The sequence below is a fragment of the Mustela erminea genome, chromosome 15 (assembly GCF_009829155.1).
Source record: "Mustela erminea isolate mMusErm1 chromosome 15, mMusErm1.Pri, whole genome shotgun sequence".
NCBI lineage: Eukaryota > Metazoa > Chordata > Mammalia > Carnivora > Mustelidae > Mustela > Mustela erminea.
The window spans coordinates 24,021,318-24,034,974 of NC_045628.1; positions in this window are offsets into that span (position 1 = coordinate 24,021,318).

Consider the following 13,657-nt stretch of genomic DNA (forward strand, 5'->3'; position numbering starts at 1 on the left):
CTCCTCAATAGATACATGCTTAATACCAGAAGTAGTAAAAATCTTCAGCCATCTTACCTCCCTGAATGGGGATGAACACACAACATAAGACTCAGGGCTTCTTTTATGTTTTTCAACTATCTAACCCTTCAACAATTACCTCTCCTCCCATTCTTCTTTGACTCATTTGTCAGGAAGCCATTGTTTTCATGGGAAGTTTGGCTAAGGTTGTGGTGGTTCTTAAAATTTCTAACTTTTCTCATAGGAAAATGTATTTTTAAATTCTATAAGAACAATCAAAATTTCTAAGAGAACAGTTATTTTCTGATTCTTTTAAAAAATATACATTTTTTATAATTTGTTTGAATTATGTTTTCCAAAAATGTATTTGTAAACTTTGAACATTTAGAGTGTGTATCAATTCCATCATTGATATTTATGTTTTTGGTTTTGGTTTTTTTTTTTTTTTTTGAGTCAATACATTGCCGTTATAGCTCTTCTTCCCCTCCTACTGTTGCAAGTAAGGGGCTTTGCACATAAATTAACAATAATGGGAAGGTTATCCCAGATAATTAGGTGAGCTCAATGTAATCAAAGGATCTTATTAAAATGCAAGCAAGAGGGTCAGAGTCAGAGAAGGGGATGGGGCAATGGGAGCAGAGGTCCAAATGATATAATTGCTAACTTGAAGATGGAGGAAAGGGCCATGAGCCAATGGAGGGAGTGAACCTCTAGAAGCCAGAAGAAGCAAGGAAGCAGGGTCTTTTCTAGAGTCTATCAAAAGAACACAGTCCTAGAGTGTAGTGCAAACAAATCCATTTAAGATTTTTGTTCTACAAGACTGTAAAGTAAATGTGAAAGAAAATAAAAATAAATTTGCATTATTTAAGCCACTAAGTTTGTGGTAGTATTTCACAACAGCAATTGGTAACTAATACATACACTTAATCAGAATAAGTTCTTGTAAGTGGAACAAAGAAATTTAGGAATGTAATTTCCACCTAGAACAAAGACATAAACATTTTCCTGAGCAAAAACTATATTATATAAAAATATTCCTTATCTGCTAAGTGCTCAACAACTATATATTGAATGTTTATTCATGTTAACACATTGTTTTTTATTTTTATTTATTTTTTTTTAAAGATTTTATTTATTTATTTGACAGAGAGAAATTACAAGTACACTGAGAGGCAGGCAGAGAGAGAGAGGAGGAAGCAGGCTCCCTGCTGAGCAGAGAGCCTGATGTGGGACTCGATCCCAGGACCCTGAGATCATGACCTGAGCCGAAGGCAGCGGCTTAACCCACTGAGCCACCCAGGCGCCCAACACATTGTTTTTTAATCGCATCCTCACTACACCCAGTTATATGACCTTAGACAAGTTACTTACCAACTGTGTGCCTTAGATTCCTTTTCTTTTCTTTTTTTTTTTTTTTTTTTTAAGATTTTATTTATTTATTTGTCAGAGAGAGAGAGAGAGCGAGTGAGAGCAAGCACAGACAGACAGAGTGGAAGGCAGAGGCAGAGGGAGAAGCAGGCTCCCTGCGGAGCAAGGAGCCCGATGTGGGACTCGATCCCAGGACGCTGGGATCATGACCTGAGCCGAAGGCAGCTGCTCAACCAACTGAGCCACCCAGGCGTCCCAAGATTCCTTTTCTGCAAAATGAGTGAAATACTTATAAAATGGTCTAGAACAATGCCTGGCACATTATGAACAATCAGCAAATGATACTCATCTACCGATTTATTAGTATTATTGCTGGGTATTACTATATTTTATTACATACCTTGCAATAACTGTATTATATACTTGTATTTTATAAAATATAATTTATTTGAACTGTTGCAAATTTTCAAATCACTACTTAGTCTTCAAACAACAAATTTCAAAAATCTATGGGCATGATAAATCATAATATCTATTTCTTTTGTTGCATTTATTAATCACTTCATTAACATGAAAAACTACATAATTATATAATATTATTAGTAGAAAAAATATAATTCCTCCAAATTAAAAACAAGATACAACAAAGTGCAATAAATATTCCCTTTCATAATATACATATTGCAATATGTCAAGCCTGAATTAACAACAAAATCTAGAGTCCTATTTAATGGTCTCTGAAAACATGCAATTCCCTACATCTCCAAGCTTAATAGAAATCAGATATAGCCATGGTGTTAGACTATAAGTAAAAATTCAGAAACCTAAAATAGAGTAATAAATTTCTTTTTAACATCATGCTACCATCAGAGCAGTCAATAATAATTGTTTGTAGAAAATTGCTTAGCCTTTCCTCAACTAGGGCTTAAAAAGTAATTTTATCTGAAAGTATTGTATTTTAGCTGACACTAAGGACCTGCTTTAGTGAGTCCTATTAAATTCTTATGTAGTGTAGAATTGTACTTCTGGGTAATTTACAAACTAGATGTGTGATTGGTGATTAAAATTATCTTCAGAGACAGAGTTCTATATTGGTAACAATTCTTGGCCTATTCAAAGAGGAAATGAACAATCAGGAAGGCAATAAGCTATTCTTATGTGTTCCTACACAAAGATTCTAAGTAGATTTCTTCTCAAGATAAGCATGGTCAATTCAATTAACAACTATATAGAGAGCTTGTTTTATAATGATCATTATTATCATCATTATCATAGTGACTATTTTTTTACATTGTCTCAACAGTAGACAGTAATTCTGTTCTTATTTTTCCCTTTATATCCAAACACATACAAAATCAAATATATTTTAAATAATGAAGTAATTTTACATGCAATTTTAAAGCAATCCTAGGAACAATTAGGCACATTAAGATATAAATATCATTATCTATACTGTAATATAAATATTATAAATAACATCAAAATAAATATAAAAATGTCACTTACAAATACATGAACTTTCAAAAGTTATAGAATAGTAGTTAAGAATATGACATCTATATTGAAATTTAAGTAGATGGCTCTTAACAATTTGATTATTAGGTAAGATATGTATCTTTTTATAACTGTTAGTGTTGTAGAATTGTCACGGCCAAGGAGAAAGAAAGAATTCTTGAGATATTTTGGGTTCCAAAAGGTTTGTTTCTGTTTTTGGTTTTGTTTTTAAGATTTTATTTATTTATTTGACAGTGAGAGAGAGAATACAAGCAGGGTAGTGGGAGAGGGAGAAGCAGGCTTCCTGCCAAGCACGGAGCCCTCTGCAGGCTCGATCCCAGGCCTGGGATCATGACCTGAGCCGAAGACAGATGCTTAATGACTGAGCCACCCAGGTGCCACCCAAAAAGTGTTTTTATTATAGTATAGGGACAGGACCTGTGGAGAGAAAGAGCTACCCAATGATTGTGAAAAGTGAATGATTATATGCTTTTAAATTTGGGGGGTAGGATTAGAGATAACTGAAATCTCTAAAGGGATTTCTGCATGTTAAAGAAGAGTTACAGGATCCTGGAGGTCTGTCTATTGTCATGACAAGGTGGTTTTTAGTCTATAGCAAAACATCAACATTAAGGAGGCCATGAGTTCCTTGAGTAATGTCCATGCTCTGCATGTCTCAGGTATTCATCAGTGGACTGCAAGTTGTAGGGAAATTTCTTTTGGCTACATTTCTCTTGCCTTTGTTTGCTTCATCATTAGCACAGATGTGAGCAATTAGAAGTTGATGTATATGTCTCTTACACACACACATACCTATCTATACATATCATATATATATATATATATATATATATACACACACACACACACATATATACATATACTATATTACATGCTCCTATATGAAATATATGCATATACATATGTATACAAAATATATACAGAAATATACACTTTAAGACATATGTATACTATGTAACTATATATAATATTTTATTTATAAAATATATCTATTATATATACATATACATACATTACTTCAATAAGTAAATTAACATGTCCCATCTTTGCTAGCAGATTTTCTGATTGTCATCTATAAAAGCACCACATCACAACAAAATGAAGCAAACATTAAGGTCAATAATACAAAAATTAATAGCTACAAAAAATTAAAATAGAGTGAGCAAAAAGCCATTACAGTCCCTCCCATTCCGCAATATGTTTTAGAGATGGCCTTCTTGTTCAGAGCTGTGAGGTCATGGCCCAGTAATATTTAGAGCCCTGCAATTTTACTGATTATCAAGTAAATGACAGCCTGGTTGGCAGGGCTGAGTGAAGAAATAGCCCTGGCAAAAATTGAGAAATAGAGAGGGATTGAGCAAAAAGTTAGATTTCAAACTAAAATGAAGTGACACTTTCCTCTGTAGGAGAAGGAAGGTATAAACAGGAAAAATGTCAAAGGCAAAATGAACCATATGGTGTTGGGATAAAATAGGAGTTCTTGGTGTGAATTAAGTTTTTAGTATATAAAGATAAATATGGAAAGAAACATGGGTGTAAATGTGTGTGTGTGTGTTTGTGAATATATATTTATTCATATACTTCCTTGGTTTATCCACTGAGAAAGCTTAGAAGCAGTGACACTCCAGTAATAATGAATAAGCCTAGTACTCAGATCTTACATTACGTAGAAATGTTTCTATGTATCTTTCTCTACCATAATGAATACACTTTTTTTTTTTTCTTTGAGAAATGACCAGCCAAGACCTGGGAAAAACAATGAATAAGATGAGCTGGAATATTTTGTTATGATCAAAAAACAAGCAAATGCCAAAACTTGCCAAAAGACCAGGAAATTTAATTTTAAATGGCTCCCACTGTAAAAATCTATAGTAACAAAAAGCAAAGACACACATACAAAAATATAATAACAGTTTATTACCCGTGGTTTAAGTAAGAATTCTTAAATCCATACCAATATAAGTAAATAAATGTGGAGAAGAGAACATTTCTTTACAGTAAAATGCCACTTAATAAATGCAGAATAATCCATAGAATTAGAAAAATCACCACTTGGTAACTCCCCTGACAATAACTGACATAGACAAATACCAGTGGGTGCAAAAAGTAATAGGTGTAAAAGAGGGGTGCCTGGTGAGTGTTAGTCGGTTAAGCGTCTGCCTTCAGCTGAGGTCATGATACCAGGATCTTAGGATTGAACCCTGCATCCAGTTCTCTGCTTCGTGGGGAGCCTGCTTCTCCCTCTGCCTGCTGCTTCCTCTGCTTATGTTCTTTCTCACTCTCTCTCAAATAAATAAATACAAACCTTAAAAAAAAAAAAGTGAAAAAGATAAACATTTAGATGATCACAAAACATCTCTTCATAAAATATTCATGATTCATAATTTTAAAAAGCAAAAAGGAGTGAAGAAACCTCCAGATACCACCATAATTTATTGATCAAAATTAACAGGACACGTGATAGAGCAAATTTTTATCATGCACTAACTACATGGAATGAGAAGAAAGCACATCACATTTCTGATATCACTGTTGAAAGAGCTAAATAGATGGTAATTGTGATGAAATATCAAACTCAAATTGAAGCAATATCTTATAAAATAACCCCCTATAGTACTAAAAAATAAAATCAAGAGTGTGAAAGTAATGAAAAGACAGCAAAACTGTTCCAGATTAGATGTGACTGAAGAGAGCTGACAAATATAATATGCGGTGTAATGTTGGATCCTCTGCCAGGGAGGACATAATCAGAACAACTGGCAAAACTTAATGGGGTCTGAGGGTTGTCACTAGTATTGTATTGATGTCAATTTTTTTAGATGAGGTGTCCTTCTTTATAGGTAATAGACACTAACTTTTCCAGGCTAGTAATTATCATTTCTTCTAACATCGTGTCTGCAAAAAAAAAAAAAAAAAAAGAAAGAAAAGAAAAGAAACCAAAAGTATAGAAAAAAGATAGAGTAACAGATAGAAATAGAGATATATAGATTCTGACAAAGCAAATGAGATGTTAACAGCTTGGGGGGGGTTGGGTTAGATATATAATGAAACCATTTAATACTTTTGCATACTCACTAACAAGTAGATTTTTTATTCAAGACATATTATGATGTAGCTTATTTTGCTTTTTACTTCTCAGCCACAAATGAACATTTCTACCTTTTCTTCCCCATTCTAAATCTTAGATGATATTCATATTTTGTTTAGACATTTAAGAACGTATGCTTGGTGGCCAATTCTATAAAATGGGGGCTGCATTTTCATTTCTTTCAATACTTTGTGATAAAGAATCTTCTCAACTACCACAAATCCCATTTTGTTCAAAATACTAATAACAGTGAATATTTTATCAAAGTATGATTAAGTCTGGCTTTTTTCACTCATTTTCAGTTCTGTTGAATTTTTTCATAAACAGTGCTTTTTCAGTCATGTACAAAATGTGTAAACAGAATGTTTTACATATGAATATCTCAAAGTTACTTTAGGGAGTAGTTGTATTGCTTATTTACAACAGATCAGATAGATCAGCATATTTGCTATCACTGAATTAATAACACTGCAGATTTCATCACCATGCTAGAAAAAAAAAAATTAATAAACCCAGTCACATTCAGCCAACAAATCATTAGATTATAAATCAGAGTGAAAAGTGAAACAGTTAATATCTTAACTCTATCAGTCATTTAGAGAATGTTCTTTATTTATTCACCTCATCAATCTGAAAGTCATTTCTTACATTTAAAAATATAAAAAATAACATTAACTTACATAAATCACAAAAATTAAGAGAGGTGAAATGAAATAAACATGTACAATTCTTTATGAAGGGCAGAGTATTCTCATATGATGGGAATATCAGAAGTGATTTATCAACAATTTGAAATTCATAGTTTATGTTTTTCTATAGTATTTAGGTTCTAGTTATTTTTGTTTTAATTTTTTGCTATGGATTTGCACACGGGTTAACTTCTGTTTGAAAAACTCATGCATGTCTTCCTGCAATGGAAGTTTTCCTTGTATGTGTCTCCTAGGCAATAGTATAGTAGATAATATATATTTAAAAAAAATTTTTTTTAAGATTTTATTTATTTGTCAGAGAGAGAGAGGGAGAGAGCGAGCACAGGCAGACAGAATGGCAGGGAGAGGCAGAGGGAGAAGCAGGCTTCCTGCCGAGCAAGGAGCCTGATGTGGGACTTGATCCCAGGATGCTGGGATCATGACCTGAGCAGAAGGCAGCTGCTTAACCAACTGAGCCACCCAGGCATCCCAATAATATATATTTTAAATGAAGATATTTCTTTTTTTTTTTTTTTAAGATTTTATTTATTTATTTGACAGAGAGAAATCACAAGTAGACAGAAGCAGGCAGAGAAAGAGAGAGGAGGAAGCAGGCTCCCCGCTGAGCAGAGAGCCCAACATGGGGCTTGATCCCAGGACCCTGGGATCATGACCTGAGCTGAAGGCAGAGGCCTTAACCCACTGAGCCACCCAGGCGCCCTTAAATGAAGATATTTCTAAAATATAGCCTGGATGAAAAACACCTCTGTACTCCAATTCATAGTGGTCTTGCATGTCTTAAAGGAATGTGATTTTCTTTATTTATACAAAGCCAAGGAGATAGCCAGAATACGTTTAGAAATTTATAGAATTTTAGAGTTAGAACTAAATATATAGTGAAACCTCAGATATAACAGGAAAAAAAAACAGATTTTCAAAGGTTAGATAACAAGTAAAATTAAAGGCCATGCAGTTAACTGATCTCAGCTTTATGACTAAATCCCATATTATCTTTATATCTCATTGAACTATACAAGTTCCTCACAGCTTCAAATAGAATTTGATAAAAACCCATTCCTATTTCATTTGAAGTTTCCACAACTAAGTAATTACTCGCTTCTAGAGTCTTTCTATATAGTGTTACAACAAGATATTTTAGAAAAAGGAAGAATTTTTTATTATCAAAATGTGTCAGAATTATTTTTGAAAGTAAATTAAGACATACTGTTTATATGCAATGACTAAAGCTCTAGAGTTTAAAGAAATCAAGACAGAATTGTTCCATATCTGCTTTGCTAGAAAGAGAAACAAACATCATTACCATAAATAGTTTGGGTAATATTTATTTATTTATTAAAGATTTTATTTATTTATTTGACAGAGAGATCACAAGTAGGCAGAGAGGTAGGCAGAGAGAGAGGGAAGCAGGCTCCCCACTGAGCAGAGAGCTCCATGCGGGGCTCAATCCCAGGACACTGAGATCATGACCTGAGCCGAAGGCAGACGCTTAACCAACTGAGCTACCCAGGCACCCCTTTGGGTGATATTTATAAAAAAGTTTTTTATTTACTCCTGACATCTAATACACACAACCTGATTATTCCAAAACTATTATAATTATTTTAAGAGGAGCACGTAAGAAAAAATATCAACCAATGAGTCAAGTAGAGACTAATGAGGACTTCTGAAAATAGTGATTTTATTTCTTAAAAGAAATATTTAAAAACTCAATCTCTCAGTTTTGCTGAATAAGAATGAATTATCCCCTTACCCCAGGTGTGGATCACAGCCATCTTGTATGTGAATAAGAAGCCAGACTGAAGATGTGGTTAGCACACACTGTGGTTGGCCAAGCAGAGTCTAAAAGAAGCTTGATTTTCTAGGACATTTTTGAGATTGTTGAGTTACTGAATTACCTACCCTGAAGTTTTCACTCACATCTTTCATGAGAAGACTTATAAATAATTGGAAAAAAAAGTGTTTCTTGTTTACAAAAATCTAGAATATATATTTACTTACAAGACAGAAGTAATTACAAAGAAAGGAAAAGGCATTGAATGCTTTCTACTAAAAATTTGTTAGATCAAAACAGATGTGTTCTTACAGTGATTAACAACTTATAAAAATTATCTACTCTCTTCTAGTAACTGACACAGGAATGCTATTACAATTATCCACTCCCTTGTAATGATAGATGTAAGATTGTTAATATCTTCTTTATTTTTTAATATTTCATTTATTTATTTATTTTATGAGAGAGAGAGAGAATATACATGACTGGAGGGAGGGGCAAAGGGAGAGAATCTCAAGCAGACTACTTGCTGAGTGTGTAACCCAAGGCAGGGCTTAATCTCACACCCCAGAGATCATGACCTAAGCCCAAATCAAGATTTGGAAACTTAACTGACTGAGCCACTCAGGTGCCCCTAATATCTTCCTTTTAATAAAAGCTGAAATTGTTTATTATTCTAGGGAAAAAATACTCCTACAATCCATATACAAAGTAAGTTGATCTGCTTTATCAGTCATAGGTATAGATTTATTAGTAGTTTTAGTTGGAATTAGAAAATACTTTAGAAAATTATATGTGTATATGAGAGAAGTGAAGACTAGAAAATTAAGCTCAAGATATGAGAGCACAGAGATATTTGAGGGTTAGTTAGGTCTTCTGCCCAGTTTAGTTTAAAATACTAAAATATATTGCTGCATTCATCATATGATGGTACCTAAAAAGGTAGTATAGGCTGGAAAGGCTCTTTGAAAAAATACGTCCCACTAATACAAAGAAATATGGATTTTTTTGAAAATACCACCTAAAGGTAACCAAGTTAAATTGAATATATGTCTATAGTTTTGGAAAAACTACTCTGTTTTTTTAGGTTCACTACTCAGAAATTCCAGGATAATTTTGAATATAATAAAAAATTTTTGAAGAAATGAACAAAATCTGAAAGAAAGTCAAAAGAAAGAAAATAGCCTATCTTTGACACAAAGAAACAAAAGAGAAGACACAAAACATTGTTGTTATTATTGATTATTTAGAATATGTCTGAAAGTTAAAGAACCCCATGAGATTTTGTCAAAAATATTAGAAACCTGAAATGTTTTGGGTGTCATATAGTGACACAAAGGGAATAATAACTCATTTTGTTTCTCCAACTATAATGATTTAATATTATGACATTAATGAAAGCAAATTTTTTTATACTGGCATATGCCCTTTGCTGTTACAAAAGCTATAACTCAGAGCCAGTCATGTAATGATGCTCCGTGCCCATGGCAGTTTCAGAAATATCGTGATCTATCCCACAGAATAGAACAACCAAAATCCAGATTTACAAAGAGGTAGATTACTCCAATTTGAAAAGACCTTAAAGACTTTTCCCAACGACTTTCCTTCAAATGGATCCATATGATACATTTATTGAGGGTTGTGAAATTATTTTCCAAATGTATAAAAATAAGGATTTGTAAGAGAATTTAAAAAGCACAGGGGCACTTGGGTGGCTCAGCAGGTTGGGCCTCTGCTTTCAGCTCAGGTCATGATCTCAGGATTTTGGGATCGAGCTCTGTATCTGCTCTCTGCTCCGTGGGGAGCCTGCTTCCCCCTCACTGCCTGCCTCTCTGCCTACTTGTGATCTCTCTCTTTGTCAAATAAATAAATAAAATCTTTTTAAAAATAAAATAAAAATAAAAAGCACAAAATCCACTCATGGAGTAATTTTAGGTGGCAAATAACAAGATGTTTAATAAGACCTACCTTTTGAGTACTTGATGAGCAAAATTTCTGTCTGTCTTTATGTGATGACATAAAGTTCACTCCAGAAAACAAAAAAGGAAAACAAACCCATAAAAATGTTGATTCCAATTATTAAGAAAGAACTAGCACAGATAATAAAGATTGATGCCAATTTGTCTGCTTTTCAAAGTTAATGATTATCATTAATATAATTATGGTCATTGAAGTATAATGATTTAATATTATGACATTAATGAAAGCAAATTTTTTTATACTGGCATATGCCCTTTGCTGTTACAATAATTAATCTTAAAGTTTTTTGATTTTTCATGTTTTAAAACATGATCTCTCTATGGAAGTGTCACCTTGTAAGATTATTGAAGGAAAAAAATGTTTTTGGAATTCCATTACAGAAAATCATATGCAATGTGATAACTGGCATTCTTTAAAGAAAAGGAAAAATAGGGAGAGGAGTCAAGATGGAGGAGAAGTAGCAGGCTGAGACTACTTCAGCTAGCAGGAGATCAGCTAGATAGCTTATCTAAAGATTGCAAACACCTACAAATCCAGCGGGAGATCGAAGAGAAGAAGAACAGCAATTCTAAAAACAGAAAATAAACCACTTTCTGAAAGGTAGGACTGGCAGAGAAGTGAATCCAAAGCAATGGGAAGATAGACCGCAAGGGGGAGGGGCCAGCTCCCGGCAAGTGGCGGAGCAACGGAGGACAAAATCAGGACTTTTAAAGTCTGTTCCGCAGAGGGACATTGCTCCAGACCGTGGTGAAGCCCACGCGAGGTCAGCATGACCTCAGGTCCCACAGGGGCACAGAGGATGGGGGGTGTCTGAGTGTCGCAGAGCTTGCAGGTATTAGAACAGGGAAGCCGGTTACAGAGACAGAGCTGAGGAGTGAGCTCTCAGCTCCGGGTTACCTTGAACCAGTCGCAGGCTCTGTGAGCTCGGAGCGCGGCCAGAGGCCAGGGAGACGGTAGTAATTGGGCACTATTCTCTGAGGGTGCACTGAGGAGTGGGGCCCCAAGCTCTCAACTCCTCTGGGCCAGAGACTGGGAGGCCACCATTTTCATTCCCGTCTTCTAGAACTATACAGAAAGCATTCAGGGAACAAAAGCTCCGGAAAGCAAACCCGAGCGGATTACTCAGCCTGGCCCCTGGTAAGGGCGGTGCAATTCCGCCTGGGGCAAAGACACTTGAGAATCACTACAACAGGCTCCTCCCCCAGAAGATCAACAAGAAATCCAGCCAGGACCAAGTTCACCTACCAAGGAGTGCAGGTTCAATACCAAGGAAAGGAGTGGAATTTCAGAGGAGGAGGAAGAAAAGCACGGGACTCATGGCTTTCTCCCCATGATTCTTTACTCTTACAGTTAATTTAATTTTTTTTTTCTTTTTCAATTTTTTTTCTTCTTCTGCTAATTTTTTTTTAACTTTTACCCTTTTCTTTTTTAACGTTTTTTAACTAGTTTATCTAATATATATGTATATATTTTTTCTTTTTTTATATTTTTCTTTATTTTCTTTTTTTAAATGTTTCTTTTTTTTTTCTGAACCTCTTTTTATCCCCTTTCTCCCCCCCACAATTTGGGGTCTCTTCGGATTTGGTTAAAGCGTATTTTCCTGGGGTCTTTGCCATGCTTTTAGTATTTTACTTGCTCCTTCATATACTCTTATCTGGACAAAATGACAAGGTGGAAAAATTCACCACAAAAAAAAAGAACAAGAGGTAGTACCGAAGGCTAGGGACCTAGTCAATACAGACATTGGTAATATGTCAGATCTAGAGTTCAGAATGACGATTCTCAAGGTTCTAGCCAGGCTCGAGAAAGGCATGGAAGATATTAGAGAAACCCTCTCGGGAGATATAAAAGCCTTTTCTGGAGAAATAAAAGAATTAAAATCTAACCAAGTTGAAATCAAAAAAGCTATTAATGAGGTGCAATAAAAAACGGAGGTTCTGAATGCTAGTGTAAATGAGACAGAAGAATTAGCGATATAGAAGACCAAATGACAGAGAATAAAGAAGCTGAGCAAAAGAGGGACAAACAGCTACTAGAAACATACATCTTTTTGTAAGTACACTTTCATTCAGTAAAATGATAATTTAAGATTTATCCATGTTGTCAAATGTTTCAGGAGTTTGTTTTTATTGCTTGTATTATTCCACTGTATGAATATACCACTGTTTGTTTATTCATTCTCTTTCTGATGAGCACTTGGGCTACTTTCAGTATTGAATTATTATTATTATTAATTTTTATATATCTTATTTTAATTCCAGTACAGTAACACATAGCATTAAATTAGTTTTAGATGTACAATATGGTGATTCAACAATTCTATACATTACTCAGTGCTCATCATGATAAGTAAACTCTTTATCTTCTCCAGTATTGAATTATTGTAAACAAAATGGCTGTGGAATTCTTGTAGAAATCTTTTTATGGACATGCATTTTTATTTCACATGTGTCAATAATTACATGTATAATTTAGGCACAATAGAGTAGACGTATATTGAGTGTTTTTTTATTTAGTTTTATAAGAAATTTTGAGTTACTTTTAAGTGAGCATACCATTTTATATTCACATATGAAAGTATCATGTACTACAATATAGGAATACCATGTACAACAATATATAAACATTACACTTGCTCTACATTTCCAACAACTTTTGGTTTCACCAATAGGTTTAATTTTAACAATCTAGTGAGTGAGATGTGACACTTCATTGTTTTATTTGCATTTCCTTTACAAATAATGTCTTGAATACTTTCTAAAAAAATGGTTTTTCTACCCCCACCCCATATATTTTGCCATATGTTGATCTTTCTCGTGAAGTATCTGTTCTAATCTTTTGTTCACTTTTACTGGATTGTATGTAATTTTATTATTGGGTTGTAGAAGTTTGTTGTAAATTCTCTGTCCAGGTCCTTTTCCAGATTTATGTACTGCAAATATTGTCTCCAGGACTAAGACTTTCTCATTTATTTCCTTAATGTTTTCTTTGATAAATAGATTTTTTTTTATTATTTGCAATATATATTTTTTAAGGCTACTTTTTCTGGATCTATCAAGGAAACCTTGCTTCTCCAAGACTGAAGAAATATTTTCTTGTATTTCCTTTTAGAAATTATAGTTTTTAAATTTGTGTTAATGGATATGATTTATCTCAAATTTATTTTTGTTAATATGTGAATTAAAGATCAAAGTCCATATTTTTCTCTATGAATATCCAGGTATT